The sequence below is a fragment of the Balaenoptera acutorostrata genome, chromosome 20 (assembly GCF_949987535.1).
Source record: "Balaenoptera acutorostrata chromosome 20, mBalAcu1.1, whole genome shotgun sequence".
NCBI classification, from domain to species: Eukaryota; Metazoa; Chordata; class Mammalia; order Artiodactyla; family Balaenopteridae; genus Balaenoptera; species Balaenoptera acutorostrata.
Genome location: NC_080083.1, coordinates 22,715,963 through 22,740,748, shown reverse-complemented (window position 1 = coordinate 22,740,748; position 24,786 = coordinate 22,715,963). Strand labels below are relative to the sequence as shown.

At 51.1% G+C, this 24,786-nt stretch overlaps 1 long non-coding RNA gene across 1 annotated transcript in view; it reads right to left on the bottom strand.

The window, feature by feature from the left end:
• Positions 1 to 1,395: 1,395 nt before the first annotated feature.
• LOC130706021 (uncharacterized) overlaps positions 1,396 to 24,786 on the bottom strand; it is a 68,981-nt gene continuing 45,590 nt past the window's right edge. The window contains exons 2-3 of the long non-coding RNA XR_009006444.1: positions 2,307 to 2,448; positions 1,396 to 2,184 (exon numbers count right to left, since the gene is read on the bottom strand). This is a non-coding gene — a long non-coding RNA (uncharacterized LOC130706021). The remainder of the gene's footprint in view (positions 2,185 to 2,306; positions 2,449 to 24,786) is intronic.

Here is a 24,786-nt window from a genome sequence, read left to right as displayed (position 1 = left end):
TCTCTCCAATGAGCAGAGTCCCTGAGCGCCCACACTAGACACGTACTTTACTAGACAACCTTGGTTGTTGAAGTCACTGACACGTGGGAGGTGTCTGTCACCACAGGAGAACTTAGCCCGTGCTCACTGAGGGCTGTGACCGGGATGCCAGGAGCTAGTACAGGTAAAGCGTGGGACCCATGGCACTGACACTTCACATTCCATACACGTGAGCTGCTCTCATCATTAGTTTTGTCAGGGAGGCGGAGAGGGGTGGCCATGGAAAAGGCTAAGATGGGAAGCAGAGCCCGCTCAGGAAGCATCTTGAACACCAGGCTCAGAAGCTCAGGATTGAAGGCAGCAGGGAAGCAATAAAGATTTTTTAAACAGAAGAATGACATGCTTTACAGACAGTTCACTCCAGGACTTGGCAAACAGCAGGCATTTAATAAATACTTCTTGAAAGAATGAATGAATGAATGAATGGAGTTTGGAGGAAGAGGGACCAGTGAGGATGCCGTCTCAGCAACCAGGTATCCCACGGAGAGGGCTGGACCGAGGGCAGGTGCCATGCAGTTGGGTGGGACCCACAGCCAGGCACCGGGCTTCCGAGCCCACCCCCACTTGCCCACCCCCCAGCCCCACCCGGGCAGGCAGCTCCATCGGCACCGATGCTGGTGTGCAGCTCACACCACCGCCTCATAACTCACTGTGTCTATGATGAAGCGGAGCGGTTGTTTGGGAAGACAGCCACTCTGATACCCACCAGCCCCCAGGGCTGATCCTGATGTTTCTCCTCTACCATCCCCTGGTTGACATGCCAGCTCTGTCTCTCACACCCTGCTCTCCGCACCCCCATCAATGGCACTGATCTCTCCCCGCATACACAAGCCCCCTCCACCCGCCTCTCCAGTGCTGCAGCCAGAGGAAATTTATTGCAGCCCCAGACTGCTATGGGCAAATACTAATAAAATGCTGTTTTGCTGCAATTTGTTTAATTGGCCACAGAAGAGACGTCTTGAGCATGTGCAGGCTCTGCCTGCGCCCGCCCGCCTGCCTGGCTCACAGATGCTCTCGGCTTCCTGTGCTTTGCCTCCCTGGCTGTGACCACTGGGGATGGGACATTGGGGAAAAGGGGAGCGAGGGAGAGGGGAGGCAGAAGGAGGCCGCTGGACTGGAGAGGGCAGTAAGGAGCCCACTTCCAGATACTCTTTTTTTTTTTTTTTTAAACATCTTTATTGGAGTGTAATTGCTTTACATTGTTGTGTTAGTTTCTGCTGTATAACAAAGTGAATCAGTTATATGCACACATATATCCCCATATCCCCTCCCTCTTACGTCTCCCTCCCACCCTCCCTATCCCACCCCCCTAGGTGGACACAAAGCACCGAGCTGATCTCCCTGTGCTATGAGGCTGCTTCCCACTAGCTATCTATTTTACGTTTGGTAGTGTATATATGTCCATGCCACTCTCTCACTTTGTCCCAGCTTACCCTTCCCCCTCCCCATGTCCTCAAGTCCATTCTCTACGTCTACGCCTTTATTCCTGTCCTGCCCCTAGGTTCTTCAGAACCTTTTTTTTTTTTCTTAGATTCCATATATATGTATTAGCATACGGTATTTGTTTTTCTCTTTCTGACTTACTTCACTCTGTATGACAGACTCTAGGTCCATCCACCTCAGTACAAATAACTCAGTTTCGTTCCTTTTTATGGCTGAGTAATATTCCATTGTATACATGTGCCACATCTTCTTTATCCATTCATCTGTCGATGGACATTTAGGTTGCTTCCACGTCCTGGCTATTGTAAACAGTGCTGCAATGAACATTGCGGTACATGACTCTTTTTGAATTATGGTCTTCTCAGGGTATATGCCTAGTAGTGGGATTGCTGGGTCATATGGTAGTTCTATTTTTAGTTTTTTAAGGAAACTCCATACTGTTCTCCATAGTGGCTGTATCAATTTACATTCCCACCAACAGTGCAAGAGGGTTCCCTTTTCTCCACACCCTCTCCAGCATTTTATTGTTTGTAGATTTTTTGATGATGGCCATTCTGACCGGTGTGAGATGATTGTAGTTTTGATTTGAATTTCTCTAGTGATTAGTGATGTTGAGCATCCTTTCATGTGTTTGTTGGTAATCTGTGTATCTTCTTTGGAGAAATGTTTTTTTAGGTCTTCTGTCCAGACGAAAAGACAACCCTCAGAATGGGAGAAAATATTTGCAGGTGAAGCAACTGACAAAGGATTAATCTCCAAAATATATAAGCAGCTCATGCAGCTCAATATCAAAAAAACAAACAACCCAGTCCAGCTATACTTACACTTCACGAGTCCTTTCACCCACAGCCCTCGGGATCCTTGTGATCAGCCAGACTGCCTGAGTTCAAATCCCACCACCTCCTCTTCTTAGCTGTGTGCCCTGAGGCAAGCTACACAACCTCTCCGTGGCCCCAGTTTCCTCATCTGTAAAATGGGAATGATAATAACAACATTCTGAGGATTAAATGAACTAATCCATACCAAAAAAAAAAAACCCTTAGAACGACACCTGGCTTGTAGGAAGCACAAAATCAATGTTGAGAACTTAGATTGCTTGGGTTCTAATCCCAGCTCTGCCATGTGCCAGCAGTGTGATCTTGGGCAAGTTATTTAACTACTTTGTAGCTCAGTTTCCCCATCTGTGAAATGCGGATAGTCATTACAACTACCTTATAGAGTTGTGCAAAGATTAAGTAATTAATGGTTGTAAAGGGATTAGAACAGAGCCTGGCACATGGTAAGAGCCCAGATGTGTGAGCTGCGATTACTCAACAGCCCGTGGCATTACGGTGAGCTCAGTACTCTGGTTAGGGCATTTGGGAAGTCTTTGAACCCCATGTTCCTTCACTGGAGGAAATTGTAGGGCAGGGATGAGTTCCCAGAGATAGGAATTCCCAATGACAAAAAGTTCGAGCTGGTTCCAGGCTACCTGGCGTGGCTGGTGGGGTAGGGAAAGAGCCTTACTGTCGCCCAGGGGTTGGGAGATGCAGTGACCCTGCTGCAGTTCCCCAGACGGAGCCCTGGGGCTGGGCTGCTGCTGGTGGGGTCAGCCCAGCCCCCCAGCTGCTCCCCTCTTGGCCCCTGGCACCCACACCCTGGGAGCGGGCACCTTGCCACCCACCAGGTGGCAGCAGCAGAGGCTGGGGCATGGGGGTGAGTGAGGGGGGGTTAGGCCAGGCTACAGGATTTGGGCACCCAGGTCTTGAGACAGATGGGCTCGTGTCTGTCCGCAGCACAGGATGCCTGTGGGCAGGGTAGGGGAAGCCACTGCCTCACGACAAAGCTGGGCTTCAAGATTTCCCCATGTCGTTGCCAGGAGAGTGTGACATGGGAGTTGGGAGCTCCCAGGCAGATCCCTTCCCTTCTCTGAGTCTGTTCCTCGTCTGGAAAAGAAGACGTTGCCTAGATGATTTATCTGATTACCCAGGTGAAATGGTTAGCCCGAAGCCCGGAGCCCAAGAAGTCCTCAGTGCCTGTGTTATTATTGTTATTACTTCACAACAGGGCAGAGGTTGAGATTGTGGACTCAGGAGTCAGATAGCCTGCAATTCAAATCCTGACTCTATCACTTGCCTGCTGTGTGACCTTGGGCAAATGATTTAACCTCTCTGTGCCTCGTTTGCCATCTGGAAATGGGCTAGTGATAGAAGACGGTTGTTGTGAGGATTAAATGAAACAGTATTGGACCCTTACTTTGTGCCCTGTCAGGTAAGTGCTATTTTACTCCATTTTTCTGGTGATGAAACTTAGGGTCAAAGAGGCAAAGACACTGGCCCAAGATCCCACGACCAGGTAAGGGTCAATCTGGAGGCATTTTCAGCCACTGTGGCCCAATGCCCTGTATCTAATCCTGTTTCCCTCTTAAATGAGGCTCCAGGTTGCTGGCTGGCTGATGCCCACACGAGGCAGTGCACACACACTCACGCACATGTATGTTCCATGTGTTTCTGATAGCCTTGTTTCAGTTGGCTCAGGAACCTTTGTCCAAAGAAAACTTGCCCCTCCAGAAGAAAGCTTTCACCCTGACCTTCAGGTCATGAAAGCTAGGGTGTGCCCCAGGTTACAGAAGGCAGTATAGCATTTATTTATTTATTTATTAACATCTTTATTGGAGTATGATTGCTTTACAATGGTGTGTTAGTTTCTGCTTTATAACAAAGTGAGTCAGCCATACATATACATATATCCCCATATCTCCTCCCTCTTGCGTCTCCCTCCCACCCTCCCTATCCCACCCCACTAGGTGGTCACAAAGCACCGAGCTCATCTCCCTGTGCTATGAGTCTGCTTCCCACTAGCTATCTATTTTACATTTGGTAGTGTATATATGTCCATGCCACTCTCTCACTTCTTCCCAGCTTACCCTTCCCCCTCCCTGCGTCCTCAAGTCCATTCTCTACGTCTGTGTCTTTATTCCTGTCCTGCCCCTAGGTTCTTCAGAACCTTTTTTTTTTTTTTTTTTAGATTCCATATATGCATGTTAGCATACGGTATTTGTTTTTCTCTTTCTGACTTACTTCACTCTGTGTGACAGACTCTAAGTCCATCCACCTCGGTACAAATAACTCAATTTCGTTTCTTTTTATGGCTGAGTAATATTCCATTGTATATATGTGCCACATCTTCTTTATCCATTCATTTGTCAATGGACACTTAGGTTGCTTCCATGTTCATTGCAGCTCTATTTACAGTATAGCATTTACATACGGCCTTAAAGTCAGATTGACATGAGATAGAATTCTAGTGGGCAAGTCGCCTAACTGCTCCGAGCTCTGCTTCCCTTGCCTGTGGAATGTGGAGAAGCTATTTGAGGAGACAGTGGCCCTGAGGTGTCTTTCCCGGAACTCCTTGGGGAAGAGGCAGGATGGCACAGGGGTTGGAAGGGCACTCCTGGGCCAGAGGACCAAGCTTGAATGCCAGCTCTTCCCCTGGGAATTCAACTGGATGCTCTTGGGCAAATAACCTCATCTCTCTCTGTACCTCACTTTCCTTATCTGTAAAATGGGGGTGATGACAAGAGTACCTACCTCAGAGGGGTGTTGTGAGGGTTAAAAATGAGTTCATACCTGCGAAGGGCAGGAGACAGGGCACACAGGCAGTCCACGTATCCGGGCCACTCAACTGCTCCTGCCCCGTGGTGGTTTCTGTTGTTGCTATGCTGGGCTCTCTGATGGCCGGGGCAGAGGCTTGCCCCTTCCCTGGCATACGTTAGGCAGGCAGGTAGGTGGTCAACACGTGTTGGCTGGTTGGCCAGATGAGGGGCTGTGCGGTGCCCGGCCTGCCAGAGTGGACGGGTGGCAGGACGGCACCCTTAGCCCACCCTCTGCGGCCCTTGGCCCTCCTGGTTCCTTGAGGCCGGTGTTATTTGCAGCACCACGGAAAGCCCCACCCTGCCCTGCCCTGCCCTGCTGAGCGGGTCTTTCACAGTGCAGCTCTGGCCCAGGTGCTCTGTGCTTCCCTCCCTTCTAGACTCTTCCCACAGCCTCCTCCCTGTAGCCTCCCAGCCTCTGACTGCTCCCCTACCCGATTCAGGCATAATCTCCAAGCAGGGCTCCACTCCTGTTCTCCGGCCTGTCAAGGCCCTTCCCCAGAAGGTGAGGGCTTTCCCGAAGCAGCCTACATCCCACTGTACAGAAGAGAAAATGGAGGCCCTACAAGGGGGAATGGTACCACCTCTCACAGTCCTGAGTGAAGGCATCCAGCAGAGCCAGGGCTCAGGAATGCAAGAAGGAAGGGAGGAGGGGACGCCATCAGTCCAGGCCTAGGACTGAACAAATGTGTCTTGTCCCCAGCCAGGAACGTTCCCAGGTTCTCTTCACCCTCATCCAGTCTCGGGCATTAAATGGAGTGGGAGGAGGGGGAGGGCAGAGCCTGCCCTTCCTGGCTCTGCAGAGCCCGATGCAGCCAGCTGTGGCAAGCAACAGCTGGATACACACACCAGGATGCACGGTCCCACGCCCTCTGCCAGGCTGGGCAGTTGGAGAGCAGGGGGAGGGCCTGGATCCAGACAGCTGCTGGGGAGGGCAGTGCAGCAGCTCATGAGGCTGGGGGGAGGGTGGAGAGGGGAAGGGGAGGCCTGGGGAGTGCTCAGCCAGCCCCCGAGCCCCAGGTCTCCTCCAGGAGGCCCCCGGGACGCAGGCAACCACCCCCTGACTCGTGGGTGAATTTAGGGGTTCTGTAGAGGAAGCCCTGACTGGGGACCTCGTTCCCCACTCTCCATCTCCGGGGAGTGGGCTGCGGTGTGGCAGCAGGAGGCTGATAGGAGTTCACAGGACAGGACAGGTCCCAAGAACGAGTGGGGAAGGTAATCCTTAAGAACAACCCAGGTTGTAATAGCCAAAAACTGGAAACGACAGAAGAATGAATACATAAATTGTGAAAAGGCATATAATACCACACACGCATTAAGGAGGATGTATCAACGTGGGTGACTCTCAACAGATAATGTTTAGTTTTAAAAAGAAGGAAGTCACAAAAGAATCCGTAAAGTATGATTCTAGTTCAATAATATACAAAATTAAATTGTATATTGTTTAGGATTTGCCCATATGTGATAAAACTATAGAGGAAATGCAAACGAAATTTTAAAAATTGGTTACCTCTGGAGAGAAAGGTTAATGTGATATGATAGGAGCTCAGCAAGCTTTGAAAGTTTTGGAAATAAACTCTTCTTAAACTGGGATGTGAGTACAGGGTTATTGTTTTATTATTATTATCATCGTTCAAAGAGTATATGTATGTCATTTACATGTTCTTTTGTACAAATGATATGCTTCATTTTAAAAATGAAAGTTAAGGGCTTCCCTGGTGGCGCAGTGGTTGAGAATCCGCCTGCCAATGCAGGGGACACGGGTTCGAGCCCTGGTCTGGGAAGATCCCACATGCCGCGGAGCAGCTGGGCCCGTGAGCCACAATTACTGAGCCTGCGTGTCTGGAGCCTGTGCTCCGCGACAAGAGAGGCCGCGATAGTGAGAGGCCCACGCACCACGATGAAGAGTGGCCCCCACTTGCCGCAACTGGAGAAAGCCCTCTCACAGAAACAAAGACCCAACACAGCCATAAATAAATAAATAAATAAGTTTAAAAAAAAATGTAAAATGCAATACTTTAAAAAAAAAAAAAAAAAAGAAAGTTAAAGGCTTAAACTGTATATCAAAAATATCACAAACAGGGCTTCCCTGGTGGCGCAGTGGTTGGGAATCTGCCTGCCAATGCAGGGGACACGGGTTCGAGCCCTGGTCTGGGAAGATCCCACATGCCGCGGAGCAACTAGGTCCGTGAGCCACAACTACTGAGCCTGCGCGTCTGGAGCCTGTGCTCCGCAACAAGAGAGGCCGCGATAGTGAGAGGCCCGCGCACCGCGATGAAGAGTGGCGCCCGCTTGCCGCAACTGGAGAAAGCCCTCGCACAGAAACGAAGACCCAACACAGCAATAAATAAATAAATAAATAAAAATAAAATTAAATTAAAAATATCACAAACATTAAAAGGTAATTAACAAAGCGGAAAAAAAAAGAAAGAAGAAAAACCCAGGGTGGGCTCCCTGACCTCTGTTCCCTATACCCTAGAGCTGTCTGCTCAAGTCCCTTTGAGGAGTTAAAGGGATTCAGGAAGAGCGACGGTGTTGTCAAGCACTTGTTCCTTCACAAGTACTCACTGAGAACCAGCCTCCATAAACAGGAACACGGGCCTTGGTTTCACGGAGCTCAGAGTCTAATGGAAGAGACAGACAGCAGGCAAGTTCACAGGCAATTCCCAGTCTGTGTTTTAAGGGCTATAATAGGTGTGTGCAAAAGCTTGCGTGGAACAGTGGGCACCTAACTGGTAGGGATCAAGGGAGGCTTCCTGGAGGAAGCGACCCCAAACTGAGACCTGGAGGATGAGGAGGTGCTCACCATGAAAGGAGCCAGTGCAGGGAGGAGTACTCCTGACAGAGATGGGTATGTGCAAAGGCCCAGGGCAGGGTGAGGGGGACATTCTGAGGAACCCAGAGTTCAGTGCAGCCAGGAAGGGCGGCAGGTAAGGCTGGAGTGGTGGGCCAGAGCCAGCTCTTGGGGAGTTAAGACATTTGAACTTCATTTTGAAGGCCGTGGAGGCCCTGGAGGGTTTAAGCAGAGGAAGGACAAGCTCCAGTTTGCATTTGAAGAAGAGGGCTCTGATTGCAACTGGAGGCAGGGAGGCCAGGTAGGAGGCTGTTGCAGTAGTCCAAGATGGCGGCCGGGGCTAAAAGAAATGCGTAAGATGCAGAATTGGTGGGACCTGGCAATGACTGGTTGGTGGTGGTTCCAAGGCAGGGAGTCAGGTGTCTGCTTGGCCCAGTCATGGCTGTGGTTTCAGTCACCAAATATGGGACACCAGGGTATGAGCAGCGTTGGCTGATGTGGATGCAGCAGAATCTGGGTTCAACTTTGGTCCTAGAGAACGTGAGGTGCCAACCCCTCCCACTGTCCCTGTCCCCTATGGTTATCCCCTACGGTTCCTCCTTGCCCAGTGCTCCAAGCATCAGATCCAAGTCTGAGCTCTTGCTTACCAAACATCCTCAGCATGTCAGCAGTGTAGGGAAAACACAGAAATATCCAGCCACCTGGTTCTTGCCCTCCAGGCCCTTCCAGTCAGCAGGGGAGGTGGGCCACGTGCACAAATGGCAGCAACACAAGGTCTGGTCTGAGTCAGAACTTTATTGCTTTTGACCAAGGCTGTCTGCAAAGGCAGTAAATGATTAAGGGCCACATGAGTGGTGCAGATGGTAATGACCTCAGCAGGTCAGAGAGGAGGGAAAGCCCTCCTTGTTAGGACCTTGGGGATGAAGAAGGGCAGGGCTGCTGGATGACTCCAAGCCAGGGGAGTGGGTTCAAAGTCCCAGCTGTGCCCTAACGTGGGTGACTTTGGCCAAAGGGTTGTATCTCTCTGGGCCTCTGTTTCCTCATCTGTAAAATGGGAACAAGGAAAAAGTTCAAGCTTTCTATTCCCAGGCCAGTGTGGGATCAACAGGGTTAATGGACCCAAACCATCTCTGGAAATGTTAAGTATCACTCCTTTGCAAAGGGTTGAGGTCCACTCTGCCCTGGTCACGGAGTTTGTTCTGGAGGCCAGAGCTTTTAGAATCAAGCAGACCAGGGTTCAAATCCTGGTTCTGCCATTTTCTGCCTGGGCACCTTTAGGCAAGTGACATACCTGTCCAGGCCTCAGTGTCTGTAAAATGGAATGGATTCTCCTGTATCCAGGGTAAATGAGATCACCATCTATGCCTGGCAAGGGCTCCAGCAGTGACACCCAGTGCTGTGGGCGTGGCACCAAATCTCTGGGACAAGCTGCCCCAGGGCCCTGGCCACTCTTAACCACACATCTTCCCAGCCACACAAGAGGTCCTCATCTGCCCCTCCCTTGCCATCCTGCCCAGTGGGGTAGGGGCCCCAAGTCCCCAGCAGCTTGAGCCCAGATAACACACACGCCAACAGGGACCCTGTGGAAACTTCCCAGATAAATGCAGCCACCCCAGATAACTGGGGCCTATCAGCCTGTCATCTTGTTTTCCAAACCACGTTGCTGGTGATAAAGGGATTGTGTAGGGCTGCATCTGCCCGGGCCCAGGAGGGAGCTTCTCACAGGGTTTTTTTTTCTCTCACTCTTATTAACGACAAATGTTTGGCCTCTTCCGGGACAGACCAGTCCTCTGGCAGCCAAAGTCTCCCAGCTCAGCTTCCCCTCCCTCTCCCTCACATCTTCGCAAGAGGGCCATTTGTCCCCTTTGTCATCCTTCCACAGAAGAAGAAGAAGGCAATCAGAGATGGGATTAGGCAGTGGCAAACAGGCAAGTTCTGTTTTGGGGTCTGCGTGAGTGGGGTGCCCTTGTGATAGCGCTTACTATGGATGAGGTATAGCTCATCGGATCCCATGGGAGAGGCCTACTGTCTCCTTTGTTTCCATTTCACAGGTAAGGCAACAGAGGCTCAGGTCACAGACACAACTGATAAATAAATCTGGAAACGAAGGCAAGGGCTGAAGTCTCCAGACCCTGTGTTCTTGCCCTCTGCACCCTGTTCCCAGAATCTGCCCTGTGCTTGGCCATTTCTGGGGCATGGAAAGGAAAAAGTGGCTGCTCTCCTGGGCACAAGCAGAAGAATCTAAGCCACAGCTGGAAGCTGGCTTTGGGCCACGGCTGGGGTGCTGGGCTGGAACCTGGGCCTCATGAAGTCTTGCTGGCCCCCCAACTCTCAGGTCTTCACATCCCAGGGCAGAAACAGCCTTGGAGGTCCACTAGAGCAAGGGTCTCACAGGACAGATGGGGAAATGGAGGCAGAAAGGAGGGATGCGATGTACCCAGGAGCATCCAGTGGGTGAGTGCTTGGTTTGAAGACTCTGGCTTCACGTGGTCCCAACTCATTGATTTTACAGATGAGGAAACTGAGGCCCAGAGACAGGGAATGACCTACAAAAGGCTCCGTAGGTGATTAAAGCAGAGCTGGGAATCGAATCGATCTGCAGCGCAGGGCCGTTTCCACTCTCCTATGTCAGTCACTCACCACGAGGTGCAGACATTCACACAAAAACATAGCCAGAGACCCTCATGGATGGAGACTCAGATGCACAAGTAAGGGCCCACCCAGGTGGGCAGGAGACTCACCCACACTTCCAAGTACACATGCTCAGGCTGACACTCCCATGACACTGTATGGGACCCACTGTCCACCTCCCCTGCCCCAGGACCTGGAGGTGACACTGTTTACTTGTTCTCACTCCACCCCCTCTCACGCCCCACCCCTGCCAACCCCCCACCTCCAGAGCAGCACCAAGCCAAGGAGCTCCACGCTGGGCTTAAAGAGGGCACTTAATTTTTCATTCTTAAATGCTGGGATGCTCTTGTCTTCTAGCTTCACCCAAACCCCTTGGTGGAGATGGATGGGGGCGCGGAACAGAGTTATCAGAAAGATTAAGCCGGGACTTGTCATTTTTTTATATCACGAAGAGCAGTCAGCCCTACGAGTGATGTCCTCCACTCCGCCAGGATGAGTCCAGAACCTTTAGTGCCAGTAGTAAAAAAGACTATAAAAAACACCAGCGGAGAAAGGGTAATGATGAAATTTAACTGCCCCCGATCACACACCTGGGGTCTGCTCACCGCGGAACCAGGGCTTCAGCCACATCATCCTTTACTGCTGTGTCCTTGTCTCGGAGTTTAAGGTCCTTCCGCTGAACCAGAACGCTGTGTCCACTGCTGGGACCCTGTGGCCTGTCTGCACCACCTCGCCCTCCCTGGCCAGGAGCGCAGAGAGAGGCAGGGAGCAGGACAGACTTGGTCCTGGGAGGCCTTAGGGACTGTTGGGCTGGCAAAGGGGTCATGGCTGGTTTTCCCAGGAGTCCCGCTGAGCTGCAGGTGCTATTGAAAACTGGTGTGAGGCTAGACTGTGGTTGGCTCTGATTTTATTTCCTTCCTTTCTTCTCTCCCTCCTCCCTCTTTCCCCCTTCATCTCACTTTTCTGTGCCAAGTACTCTGTTACATCCAACATGGGTACCAGGGTCTTCCATTGCTCTTAGGACACAGTACTCTGCTCACCCAATTCCTAGCCATCCCCGCTCTGGTCCCCCTTGCCCCACAGCCCTCTGCCACACTGCCTCTTTATCCCTCCTAACGCTCTGTTCTAGCGTATCGAATTTCTTCCAAATAATTTGCTCTTTCCAGCCTCTGAGCTTTCGTGCGTACTGTTCCCTCTGCCTGGAAAATGCCTTGGTTGACTCCTACTCATCAGCAGGTCCCAGCTGTAACTTCCTCCAGGAAGCCCTCCCTGCTGTTCTCCAGGTACACCTTAGGCTTCCTTGCTAAGAGCGCCCTCAGCTGACTGCACTTCCCGTCCAAGCCTTATATCATCACAGTGTATTGTCATTGTTTGTTTCACTGTAAGGTCTATGATTCTGGGCCTGAGGATTTAGTGGTGAACAAAACAGACAAGATCTCTGGCCTTCACGGAGCTTATATGCCAGTGGGTGGAACAGGACCGTCTGTCTTGTTCAAATTTTGTGGACATGTCACTAAAGCCAAAGTTGAGTTTCAGCCTCAAAAGCCCCTGTGAGGGAGGTGGTATCATCCTGCCTGTACAGACAAGAGCCCTTGGGTCACCTAGCTGGAGAACAGCAACGCTGAGGTTCAAGGCCAGGTCTGACGGGCGCCCGAGCCGCGGGGTCTCCATTGCATGATCTGCCTCCTCTCGCTCACCCTGCTCAGGCCTCAGTGGCCTCCTTGCTACTCCTTGGCATGCGAAGCATGCCCTTGCCTCTGAGGCTTGTCCCTGTTCCTTCAGCCTGGAATACTCTTCCTGCAGAAAACCTTAGGCTCACCCCCTCACTTCCCTCAAGTCTTGGCTCAAATGTCATCTTCTCAATAAAGTCTTCCCTGACACAACTGCACACACACACAAACACACACACTCACACTCCTTTGCACTCCCCCGCCCCCATATTCTGTCTACCTGACTAGGGTGTTAGTTCCCTGAGGGCAGGGATTTTGCCGGTTCTGTTCACTGTTGTATCTCTAGCGCCTATAATAGATGCTCAGGAAACATTTGCTTAGATGGATGGTCGGGGGGATGAGCAGGCGGATGGAAGAGACCCAGAGCTGAATAAGGCCAGGTCCCAGCCCTGAAAGGCCTTGAGGTCCAGCCGAGGGAGCGGGACCATCTCCTGAGTGAGAGGCGGCTCCTACCAGAGGTGTGTGCACAGAGAAGGAACCACAGCCCCCGGCACTCGTCCCCTCCCCGCCTCAGGACAGGGGCCTCTCCTGAGACTCACCCTCTCCCTGAACAGCCGGGCTGTCGGCTGCGGGCAGAGAGCACCCCAGCTGGCCCCAGGGCGGGCAAGCTGGGAGGCGCTGTATGAGCTGGACCCTGGTACAGCCCTGGCACAGTCTCTCTCGGTTCTGGAACATCCCTGGGGGAGCTGGGGAGAAGAAGCAAAGAAATGGGGCCCCCAGCCCTCTGATGGCTGCTGCTCCTGTGCCCACAGTGCCTGCAAAAGGCCCTTCCCAGGGCCCAGGAGGCTCGAATGCCAGTCCAAGACCCCACCTCTGGGGAGGGATAAATTAGGAGTTTGGGATTAAAATATACACACTGATATGTATAAAATAGTCCGGTGGTTAAGACTCTACGTCCATTGCAGGGGGCACGAGTTCGATCCCTGGTTGGGGAACTAACATCCTGCCTGCCATGCAGCACGACCAAATATATATATATATATAAAAGATAGATAAGCAACAAGGAAACAGGGACCTACTGCGTAGTACAGGGAACTATACTCAATATCTTGTAATATATATATGACTGAATCACTTTTCTATACACCTGCAACTAACACAACATTGTAAATCAACTATATTTCAATAAAAATTTTTAAAAAAGAAAATCATAATAACATGGGGCAAAAAAACAAGACCCCACCACTGACCCACCAAAGGACCTGGAGCAAGTCAGCTTCCCTCTCTGAGTTCTAGTGTTTTCTCTCCCATATAATGAGAAGATTTGAACACACGAATCACTCCAAACCTTTTCGAGTATGAGGATCCCCTTCAAAGTATTTTACTGGAGCATCATGTACCTACAGAAACGTACACACATCGTATTCAGTGATTTTTCACAAAGTAAACATGTTCATGTGACCTGCACCCCGATCAAGTAATAGACATTATCAGCTCCCCAGCAGCCTCCTTGGGCCCTTTCTCAGTTCCCATCTCCCCCAAAGGCAAAGATTCTCCTGATATTTAATGCTATAGGTCAAATTTTGCCTGTTTTTGAACAACTCAAGGATCCGTTTTTAACCTCTGCAAAATGCTCTTTTGATCTCAGTATCCGTGGTAGCCAGCCTCTAAGGTGGCCCCCAACGATACTTTCTGGCTGGTAATTCACACCCTTTGCAGTCCCCTCCCACACTGCATCGGGGTGATTTTAGTGACCAGTAGAGTATGACAGAGGTGACACTGTATGGCTTCTGAGGCTGGGTCATAAAGAGCATAGTGGCTCTGCCTTGCTCTATCGGATCACTGGCTCAGAGGAAGCTAGCCCCCATGTTGTGAGCCATCCTGTGGAGAGCTCAGCACGTAGAGGAACTGAGGCCTCCCACCCACGGCCAGCACCAATACCAGTCATAGGAATGTGCCACCTTGGAAGCAGATCTTCCAGCCCCAGGGAAGACTTCAGAGGGCTGCAGCCCAGGCCAACATACGATGTAACCTCGTGGGAGACCCTAAACCAGAACTGCTGGCCAAGCCACTCCTGAATTCCTGACCTATGGAAGCTGTGAAGGCTAATAAATGTTTATTATTATTTTAAGCTACTAATTTGGGGGGGAGGGGGAATAATTTGTTGACAGCAAAAGGTAAGTAATAACGGTATTCATTGACTGAGCAAATACCCAATGAGCCAAACCTCCTAGGGTTTCAGGAACCCTTTAAAGGAATCCCTTTTTCAATTTATTTATTTAATTTCATTCTTTTGGCCGCGCCTCAAGGAATGCGAGGATCTTAGTTCCCGGACCAGGGATCGAACCGGTGCCCCCTGCATTGGAAGCACGGCGTCTTAACCACTGGACCACCAGGGAAGCCCCAGAATCCCTTTTTAAAAATTATCTTAATAGTATCCATTCACACTTGAACAAAGGGCCTTCCTTTTGATGCATGACAAAGACTTGGTCAGGCCAAGGACTGCAATGACCTCAAGGGTCTGAGGCCCCCAGGACTGGGCCAGGGTGGGGAGCTATTGCTGACTCAGTTCATCTCTACGGCTCTTTTCCTACTAAAACTCTGGAATCAGAGACTTTCAGGAAGCCATCTCCCAGTTCTTGACCCCTCTACCTCGTTGGGTGGTAGAACATGATAATGAGGACCCCAAACTTTGGGTTTAAGCAGTCCTGTGGCCAAATCCTGGCTGCTCCTCTTCCAAATCTGGGTGACCTCACACAAGCAGCTGTACTTCTCTGAATCCCGGTTTCTCATCAGAGGATTTGGAGGACAGATACCTCGCTTATAGGTTGCTGTATATGCAGAAGTAACACGTGCCTCATCACGGTGACACTTCAGAAACACTCAGGAAGCCCAGCAGCTGTAATGATCATCAAATCACAGACCGGCAGGTGCTCCCAGGGGTGTCGGGGGACTGTGGTCTCCCTCTGGCCCAGGTGGAGGTTCGGTCCTATTCGGCTGCCCCACGTGCTCACGCCCTCCTGGCTCATCCACACCGCATCCACGCCCCGGCAGCGAGTTTGAGGAACCAGGTGAGCATATGGCCTCGTGACAGAACTTGGTGGGAGACGGGTCTGCTTCCTCTCCCTCGTTAGTGTCGCCCGGGGGGCCTGCGCTCTCCTTAGCAGAGGCCTGGATAACGAAGGCCACAGCCTATTAATTGCGGTGACAGTGATAAAGGAAGAGGGGGAGGCTGCTATTTGTCTTGCCCGTAACCTCTCGCATCATTCCAAGATGAATGAAAACTCATTTTCTGCTTTGATTCGGTCTAATTTCCCTGGGCCCCCTGGGCCTGGTGGGGGGAAGGGACTCACAGCCCCTGCTGAGAAGGAATGGAGGGGAGGAGGGGGAGGGGTCAGAGGTCACAGAGGGAGGAGGACAGACTCCATCCACTAGGGAACCAAGGACTTGTGGGGGGGAGTGGTTGGTGCGTTCATTCACTAGGCACCAACTGTATGGGGCCTACACAGGTGCTAGCTGATTGGATTCGCAAACAATCCTGTAAGGAGGGACTCTGCTACCCATTTCACGGATGAGGCAGTAGCGGTGGTGGAGAGAAAGGGGCTTATACAACGTCACACAGCTAGTGAGGGCTAAAGTCTGGCTTCAGCAGGGAGGGTCTGTCCAGCACCATCACCAGCTCTTTCCTGACACCCACTACATCACCTCCCGCCTGGATGAATGAGTGATTTCATCAGAATGGAAGACCCTAGAGGGGAAGGACCGTCCAGGTCGGGGAGCTACCACCCACCCAGGGGACAGGAGCGGACGGGGAGGGAAAAGGATGGAGGGGGGTAGACCTTTTTGTCCATCAAAGAGCAGAGACTGACTGGGGTCCTTCTTGGCAGAGCCATTTTCTTTTTTGTAAGATGGAACCAGCAGTGCCTCCCTCCCAGGACTGCAGGGTGGCTGGAGAGGGGTAATGAGCATGCGTGTGAAGGTGCTTCACACCTGGTACTTCCTGGTACTTCTGTTTGTGGAAAGGGAGAGGGAACCAGTAGCCCCCTGCGATTTGAGCTGCCATATCCCAGACGGATTAACCATATGTCCGGAGGTCACCTGCCTGTGAGTCCCTGCACCCACCCTGCCTGGTCACTTGCTGCATCACCGGGGTCCCCTCTGATGATCCAGAGGTCCAATGAGGCCCAGAGAGTAAGAGGGGCCTGGGCCCCATGACCTGTCTGCTAAAGTGGTCTCGCGGCCCCAGAGAGCTGCATGGGCTGTGAAGAAGGTGGGAGACGCCCCCAGGTCTGATTCACAGCAGGAACTCAGCAAAGCGTGTTGAACACACTTCATACAACATCCTCTTGGGGCTCTGGGGCAGAAGGTAGAGCGGTTGCAATTGGGAGGTTTTAAGTGGTGCGAATGCATGAATAAGAGCGCGGATTCTGCCGGGCAGCCTGGTGTGAATGCTCTGTCACTGACTACGCATGTGCCCTTGGGCAAGTTGCTTTGCCTCTCTGGACCTCACTTCCCTTACCTGTAAAATGGGGTAATAATGGTATCTCCCTCATAGGATTACCAGTTAGCTTATGTAAAGCACCTAGAGCACTGTGGGGTACAGGTCAGTGCCTGAGTGGTTTTATGAGGGGCATCGGGCCGGAAGGGCTGGTCTGGGCTTGGGATGTGTGTGAGAAGTGAGGCAGCTGACTCCACTCGTGTCCCACCTCCCCGACCTCCTCCAGCGAGGTCCTTCCATCTGCCCCAGATCTGAATTGCAAATGGCCTTCCCTTCCCCACCACTCCAGCTCCAGCTGGAGCCAGGACGGAGTCCAGTGAAGATGCGTTTCTGCCGCTGCAGGATGCCTGTAGCCTGGCTTTGTCTCAAAGGGTCTGCAGGCGGAGCCCTCAGACCAGCGCCCCTTTCGCGCAGTCTGGGTAAGGGGAAGCCAGGCCCAGTTAGAAGCACCTAGCCTGACATTCAAGGCCTTCACAGCTTGCTCCCTCCTTCTCTCTCTGCTTTTGTAAGAAACCTCTCCTCTTTCCTCCCCCTGCCCCCTACCTCCAGCCTCAGCTCTACTTCCCACTACCTGATGAGGTGTGCACTGCTGGTCGTCCTATTCTACAGATGGGGGCACTGAGACTCAGAGAGGTTCACAGCTACCAGGTGGCAGAGCTGGGATGCACAGCAATATCTTGTTCACTCCGGAGCCCAGCACTTCACTGTGACCCTGGCCTGCCACAAAGCAGACTCTTCAATTCTCCGTACAGGAGAAGTGAAGTCAGGGAGTCGGGAACTGCAATGAAGGCATAAAAGGAGCTTCTACAGGAGGTCGTTCATTCATTCATTTGATATTTACCAAGCTCCTACTTGGTGCTGGGCACTCAGAGATAATAATGATGTGATGAGAATAGCATCAATGATAACAGCAACATTAATGACAGTAATAATGTGACAGCAGTTGCTGACATTTCCTGAGCTCTTACTATGTACTCGGCACTGAGCTAGGTGTTCTGTATGCAGAGCCTTAATCCTCATAGTAGTCCTGCAAGGCAGTTCTATTTTTTTGTTTGTTTATTTTATTGACATATAGTTGATTTACACTGTTGTGTTCATTTCTGCTATGCAGCAAAGTGATTCAGTAATACATATATATTCTTTTTCATATTCTTTTCCATTATGGTTTATTACAGGATACTGAACATAGTTCCCTGTGCTATACAGTAGGACCTTGTTGTTTATCCATTCTCTATATAATATTCAATAGTTTCCATCTGCTAATCCCAAACTTCCAATCCTTCCCTCCCCACCCAACCGTCCCTGGCAACCACAAGTCTGTTCTCTATCTCTGTGAGTCTTTTTATATTTCGTAGACATGTTCATTTATGTCGTATTATAGATTCCACATATATGTGATACCATATGGCATTTGTCTTTTTCTGACTTACTTCGCTTAGTACGATAATCTCTAGATTCATCCATGTTGCTGCAAATGGCAGTGTTTCATTCTTTTTTATAGCTGAGTAATATTCCATTGTCTATATATACCACATCTTCTTTATCCATTCATCTGTCAATGGACATTTAGAATTATTATTACCACATTATCGATGAGTCAGTCAACTGAAGCTCAGAGATCTCAGGTGTCTAAGGTCACACAGATTTCATGCACCTGAGCAAGAACTGAACCCTGGCCTGTTTTGAATAACAATGACAACGATGGTGATCACTGCCTAGCACATACTGGGCACTTTCTGTGTACCAGACAGTTTGCTAAGCACTCAAAATGACAACGTAACCTTGGGGAGGAGTGACAAGTTTAGACTCAGTAAGCTGATTCATTCACCTGCTTCCAGACTTACTGGGAGCAGAAGACCTGGCCTCAGTCTCTTCCCGCATAATCATGGGCGGCCTGCAGGGTTAGGCAGGTCTGGGTTCTATGAGGATCTGTAAAATGGGAAAATGCTACCCACCTCACAGGATGGTTGTGAACATCTGGAGCATTCCTTATTGGGTAGGATTGACACTTTCTAGCCTGAGGACAGGCCTCCCAGCCAAGGTATCACAGGTCCCAGAGCAACCCGTCCTCCTCCCTCCTTGCCCCACCTCTACCCCTTGTGGGGCCCTTTGTCCCCTCTGTCCCCCTGAGAAGCTCAGCCACTTCTGCAAGGGAGCACCTGCTAGATTTTTTTCTTCCACCAAGTTGTGGGTGGTGACATAGCGGAGACACTTGGGGTTTCAGGTAAAGGGAGAGTCTGAGACTCAGAGAGAAAAGTGGGGGAGGGGAGGAGAAAGGAGGGAAGAAAAAGAGAGATACCAAGAAGGAAAGAAAATTGAGGTAAAACAGCAAAACAAAACAAAAAGACCAGAATCAAAAGACTAAGACCCCAAGGGACACCACGGAGACAGAAAGATGGAGACAAAACAGAGAAAGGGCAAAAAAAGAGAGAAGTAGGCAAAGCTAGAAAGATGTTGCCAGAGAAAAAGTGAGTCAGAAGGGAAAGGTCCCTCAAGCAGCTGGGGAAGGACAGGGACAAAGCTACCCGCCTCGGCCCCAAGCTGAGCAAGGCTTTTAGACTCTAGCATCCTGCTGCTGAGAGAGAAAAGCCTCTTCTCCCACATTCGAATGAGTTTGATATTCAATCAATGGAGATTAACTCACCGAAGGTAAGGGGGTTTTACATCCATAAGGAAGTCAAATACGATTATGCAGATGAGAAAATTATCCTGAGATGAGGCACATCTCATATATGATAATTCCGGGAAAGGGTGGATTCCCACGCTGATTAGCATATCTTCAAGACCAGACCGAGATGGGGAGATGAGGACCCAGAAGTGGGCACTTAGGGATGCACTGACCGGGAATCCCGCTCGGAGATAATGGTCAGAGACGTCTGCTCCCTGATGTCCTTTTCTGGAAAAGAGGACACTCAGCTTCAGTCAGGGGAGACCTTAACGAGAGCCTTGACCCTGCCGTGTCCATTGAAACTCTTTGGACCTCAGCTTGCTCTTGAAACAAAAGAGCGCTCCAGGGCAGGTCTTCTCAAACTTTAGAATGAATACAAATCACCCGGAGATGTTGGTCCTGATTCAGTGGGCCTGGGGTGAGTGTCTGCGTTTCTAAGCAGCTCCCAGGTGATGCTGACGCTGTGTCCGCAGGCCACACCTTAGAGGGCCCAGCTCAGTGGTCCTCACCCCGGTGGCACGTTAGAATCACTTGGGGAACATTTGAAAAACTGCCAATGCCCAGGGCCCACTGCAGACCAACTAAATTAGAATATCCTGGAGAAGAGCCTGGGCGCTGGTATTTTTTAAAAAAGATGATTCTAATATGCAGCCAGGGTTGAGAACCTCTGGCTTGAATGATGCCTGGGTTCATGAGATGTCTGTGGATCTATTCCAAGTCTCCAGGGACCCTCATGCCCCCAGACCCTCAGAAGCCACGGACGTGGGCAGGGCCGTGGAAGAGGTAGGGACTGAAGATGGGGTGCGTAACCCAACGTGGGATGGGCCGAGGACACTGCCCTGGGCCTGCTGGGGAGCCCTGATGGTAACTGCCAAAATCAGTCCTTGTGTATTAAATACCTACTCGATACAACACATATAGTCTCTACTACATATATTCTACTATATATACACATGTATTCTCTCCAGCCCTTAAGTGGAGATATTATCATTTCCATTTGACAGATAAGGAAATTAGGCTCAGAGAGGCAAAGCGGTTTTCCCAAGGTTGTAGAGTCGGGATTCGAACCCGTCTTTGTCTGACCCCCAAAGCCCCATGCTCCTTCTACTCTAGCCATTGCCTCCCACTCACTGGGTCACCTTACCCAAGGGAGTTAGCGGCTGGCATCTGGGCCCTAAGACCTGACTGAGCCAGGGGTGTCCCACTCTGCCAGCTCTGCCTGAAGTAGGCCGACTTCACGTGGTGGAAGTGGGTGAGCAAGGGCTTGGAAGTCAACAGCCCTGGGTTCAAATCCTTCCCTTAGAGCTGTGTGACCTTGGACGAGTCATTTACCTTCTCTGAGTGACAGACAGGCTCCTCCTGGGCCAAATAGGGATAATGAGATCAACTTCTGGGGTTGCCAAGAGAGGAGATGAGGTCAGCTAGCACGTGTGTGACATGGAGTAGACACATGTAGACAGAGTGGACCCACGAGTGGACAGAGTAGATTTTCCCCTTGCGAGGGGATGGAAGCTGGTTGAGCCAAGGGTCAAAGGTTCTAGAACTCATGACTCTTCATTGCCACCCTCAGAAGCCCAAGAGCCAGAGCCTTGGCCAAGTGACCACAGGCCCCTCCTCCACTCAGTTGGTGCAACACCAACACGGACGTGAACCCAGTGCTTCCCAAGTGATGCATCAGGGCCCAACCCCGGGCTGTCTGAGCCGCATCTGGACTTGTAACCACTATCTCCACAATACGGATGGCTGGGACTGGACCCTCTGCCCAGGAGCCCACTGGGGCAGGTCTCCTCTGCCTCCCCAAGGAAACTTGGGGTATGGCCCCCAGCACCTCTCCCAGAGCAGGTGCCCCATTACCTGTTGGTGAGCAGGGGTGGGGGAGTTCTGGCCCTTGAGTTCCCCCCTGTAAAGAGAGGCAGTGGGCCTGGGCCGTCTCCAAGGAAACTTCCAGCACCAGACGGCCTTCCTTTCCTCTCCCAGGAATTTGCCTCGGAGAACCGTCCTGTGTCCGGGGCTGCTGAGTAGGGTTGCACCCTCCACCAGGGGCCAAGTGGGGCAGGAATCCAGCCCCTGATCGGCTCACCAACCTGTGCTTCTTTTGCTAACTGTCACGAAAATACCCTGTGTGTCATCGGGGAAGAACTTACCTCTGTGGGCCTCAGTCTCCCGGTCTGCAAAATGCAGCCAGTAATGGTGCTCCAAGAAGGTCCAATCCCTGCCTACTTCCCTCTGGCTTTGCGTGCCTACAACCTCCCCTCACTGCCAGCCGCACCCAGCACCCCTGGCCTCCAGGTCCTCTAACAAACAGAGACCTGGAGCAGGGGGGCCCTGGGCAGCCAGCAGTGGATGACCCCAGTCTTCATTCTGTTTCTATCTCCGCATCACTTCCCAGGATCTCCCCTCGCAGCCAGGGCAAGTGAGGATGCGGGTGAGGAGAGAAAGAGAAGAAAGAGAAGGGAAAGAGTCCGCAGCCGGGGAGTTAGCAGCTGCCTACGGGCTCACGGGTTTCTCTGTTTTCTGTGCCCTCGACACTATATCGTCTGTCTCTGTCCATGTGTGCCGGGTGTTCGTCTGGGCACCCGTGCGTGTGCGTGAGTGTATCACTGTGACTTCACGCCTGTGCCTGTCATAGATCTCCGCGAGTCTCTTGCTCTGTGTGTACCCACCTGTCTCTGTGCCTAATGCATGTGTGGGTCTGGATATGTGTGTGAATCCAGTGGGGAGCAGCTCTCTGTACGTGTGTGTCTGAATGGGAGTGTATAGCGTGTGGTGTGTGTGCACACGTGTTTGTTCGAGTGGGTGTGTGTCAGTAGGTATGGGTGCGAGTCTCTGCATGTGTTTGCACATCACAGTGGGTGTGAGGATCTGAGTGTGTGTCCAGGCGAGTGTGTATTAGTATGGGGGACGAGTGTCTGGCTGGGGTGCATCAGCATCTGTGTGTATCTGTGTCAACATCGGTGTGGGTGTATATCAGTGTGTCTGGTTGTATCTGGGTGTGTCTGGGTGGGCGTGTATCTGTGTGTGGTAGGGCATGAATCTCTGGGTGTGTGTCTGGGCGGGGTTATCAGCTTGGAGGGTGAGTACGTGTGTGCATATCACCATGTGTATCTGCTCATCTGTTTACACGGTGTAGGGTATGAGAGTGCATGTGCGTGGGAGTGGGTGTAGGTGGGGTGTGTCAGTGTGTGGGGACTGTATATCCTGTGTGAGACCAGGTGAGTGTATAGCAGTATGTGGGGTATGTGTATACGTGTGTGTGGGCGTAGCAGCGTGTGGGGTGTGTGTGTGCCCTTGAGTGTATCACACAGTGAGCATACCTCTGTGTGGGTCTGAATGGGTGTGTTTCAGCGTGTGGGAGTGTGTATATCTGTGCATGAATCACGGTGAGAGTGCCTGTGTATCCATTTCTGGAAAGGAGGGAGTGTGCATCTTTGTGTCTGAATGGGATGTATCAGAGTGTGTGAGTGTCTGCATGCGTGTCTCTAGATCTGTGTATCCGTGTGGGTCTGCACCTCTCCAGCTTGGCTGGGCCCAGGCACTGTAAATCCATCAACTCCACATGATTTTGTCAATCCTGACAGCTAACTTCAACATGACGACAAATCTGGCCCCAGAGGATATTAAGCAAAGACACATGAGCCTATAATTTTCTGCTTCCACGTGTGAGATGCTATAATAATCAAAAGAAAATGAGTTTCTAACTACCCCAGCTCTTTGTGCTGTTGCCTTCATGCCGGCTGCACTAATTGAATCACCCGGCACCACTGTATCAATGGTAACTTGGGTATTGGGGGGTAATCAGGCGTGTGGGGGGCACCAGCTTGGAGAGGTGCGGGGGCTTTTGTGAAGGTCCCATCTGCCTCGTGCACCAAAGCCGCCCGCTGCCCATCAGCATTTGGCTGGACAAGTGAGCGACTGAAGGGCAGCCCCTCACCGAGGGGCGGGTCCGGGAGGGAATGCCTGGGGGAGGGGGCACCTGTACCCAGATGCTGTGACTCCAGTCCCTTGGTCCCAAAAGGAGAAACTGTGCAAAAGTAATAAAGAGCCAGACTTCGGAGACAGGCCTACCTGGGTTCAATCCTGGCTGAAGGGCCGTATGTCATTTGACCTCTGGGGCTTGGTTTCCTCGTGTAGAAAACGGGGTGACCTGCCCACCTCACAGGGCTAAGGGAGAACACACAGATTAAGCACAGAGGAGGCACTCAGGAATCGTCATTATTTTTGTTGTCACCGATGTTTACAGTGCTTTACCATGCCTTACCTTCACAGTGTGAGACAGGGCTCATTATCCCATTCTACATCTGAAAAATCTGAGGCTCAGAGACGTTAAGTAACTTGGTCAGTTGAGACACAGCTCTCTCTATACAGTTGTGGGGTTTGAAGCGGATCGTGTGTGTGTGTGTGTGTGTGTGTGTGTGTTTTCAAAGAGGGAGGAAAATAGTTCCTGGTGGCTTCTGGAGGTCCCCCACCAAACAGTCCTGTGACTCAATAAAAATAACAGCTGCTCACCCTTGTATAGCACTTACCATGGGGCATTTACTGTATATTAACTCCTGTAATCCTCATCCTGAGTTTATGAGGTAGAAATGCAATTATCCCTGTTTTACAGATGAGAACACTAAAGTACAGAGAGGCCGAGTAACTTGCCCAAGGTCACATGACTGGTACGTGGTAGAACGGGGCTTCAAGCTAGGAAGCCTGTCTTCACAGTCTCCATTTTAATCTACCGCCTGTTCTTCTTAAAGATCCAGCTGTACTCTCACCCTGCATTTTGTTCCTCAGAATCTTCTAAACTGAATCCTTCATTTGCCTCTGAGAAACGTCCTCTCTGCCCAGCCAAGGGACCATTCCTCCTGAAATGAGCCTCCAGAGTGGGGTGGAAAGTTCCCCATCCCTAAACCCACTGCGCATCCCCACATCAAGGTGGGAGATCACCCCATGTCACTCTCTGGCTTGGTCCTCACCACTTCCAATCAGACAGCAAGTTGTCACCAAGCAGCTGCTCTGCACCTGGGACTGGGCAGGGAACTGGGTGGTGGGGAGAGGGCTAAAAGAGGAAATTATTATAACTCCATAGTTTTGTACAACACTTTACTGTTTGCAAAGCCAGGAGCAGTAGAAAGGGAAAAGGCTTTGGAGCCAGGTAGATCTGGGTTGTGATTTTGGCACTGTCACTGACTAGCTGGGGACCCTTGGGCTTGTTACTGAACATCTGTGACTCAATTTTCTCAACTATAAAATGGGAACAATTTTCCCCAAAATATCAGGAACAAGGCAAAGATGTCTGCTCTTACCACCCCTACTTCACACTTTACTGGAGACCCTAGACTGCAGCAAGACAAGAAAAAGAAAAAAAAAAAGACACAGATTAGAAAAGAAAAAGAAAAACCATCTTATTCATAGACATGATCATCT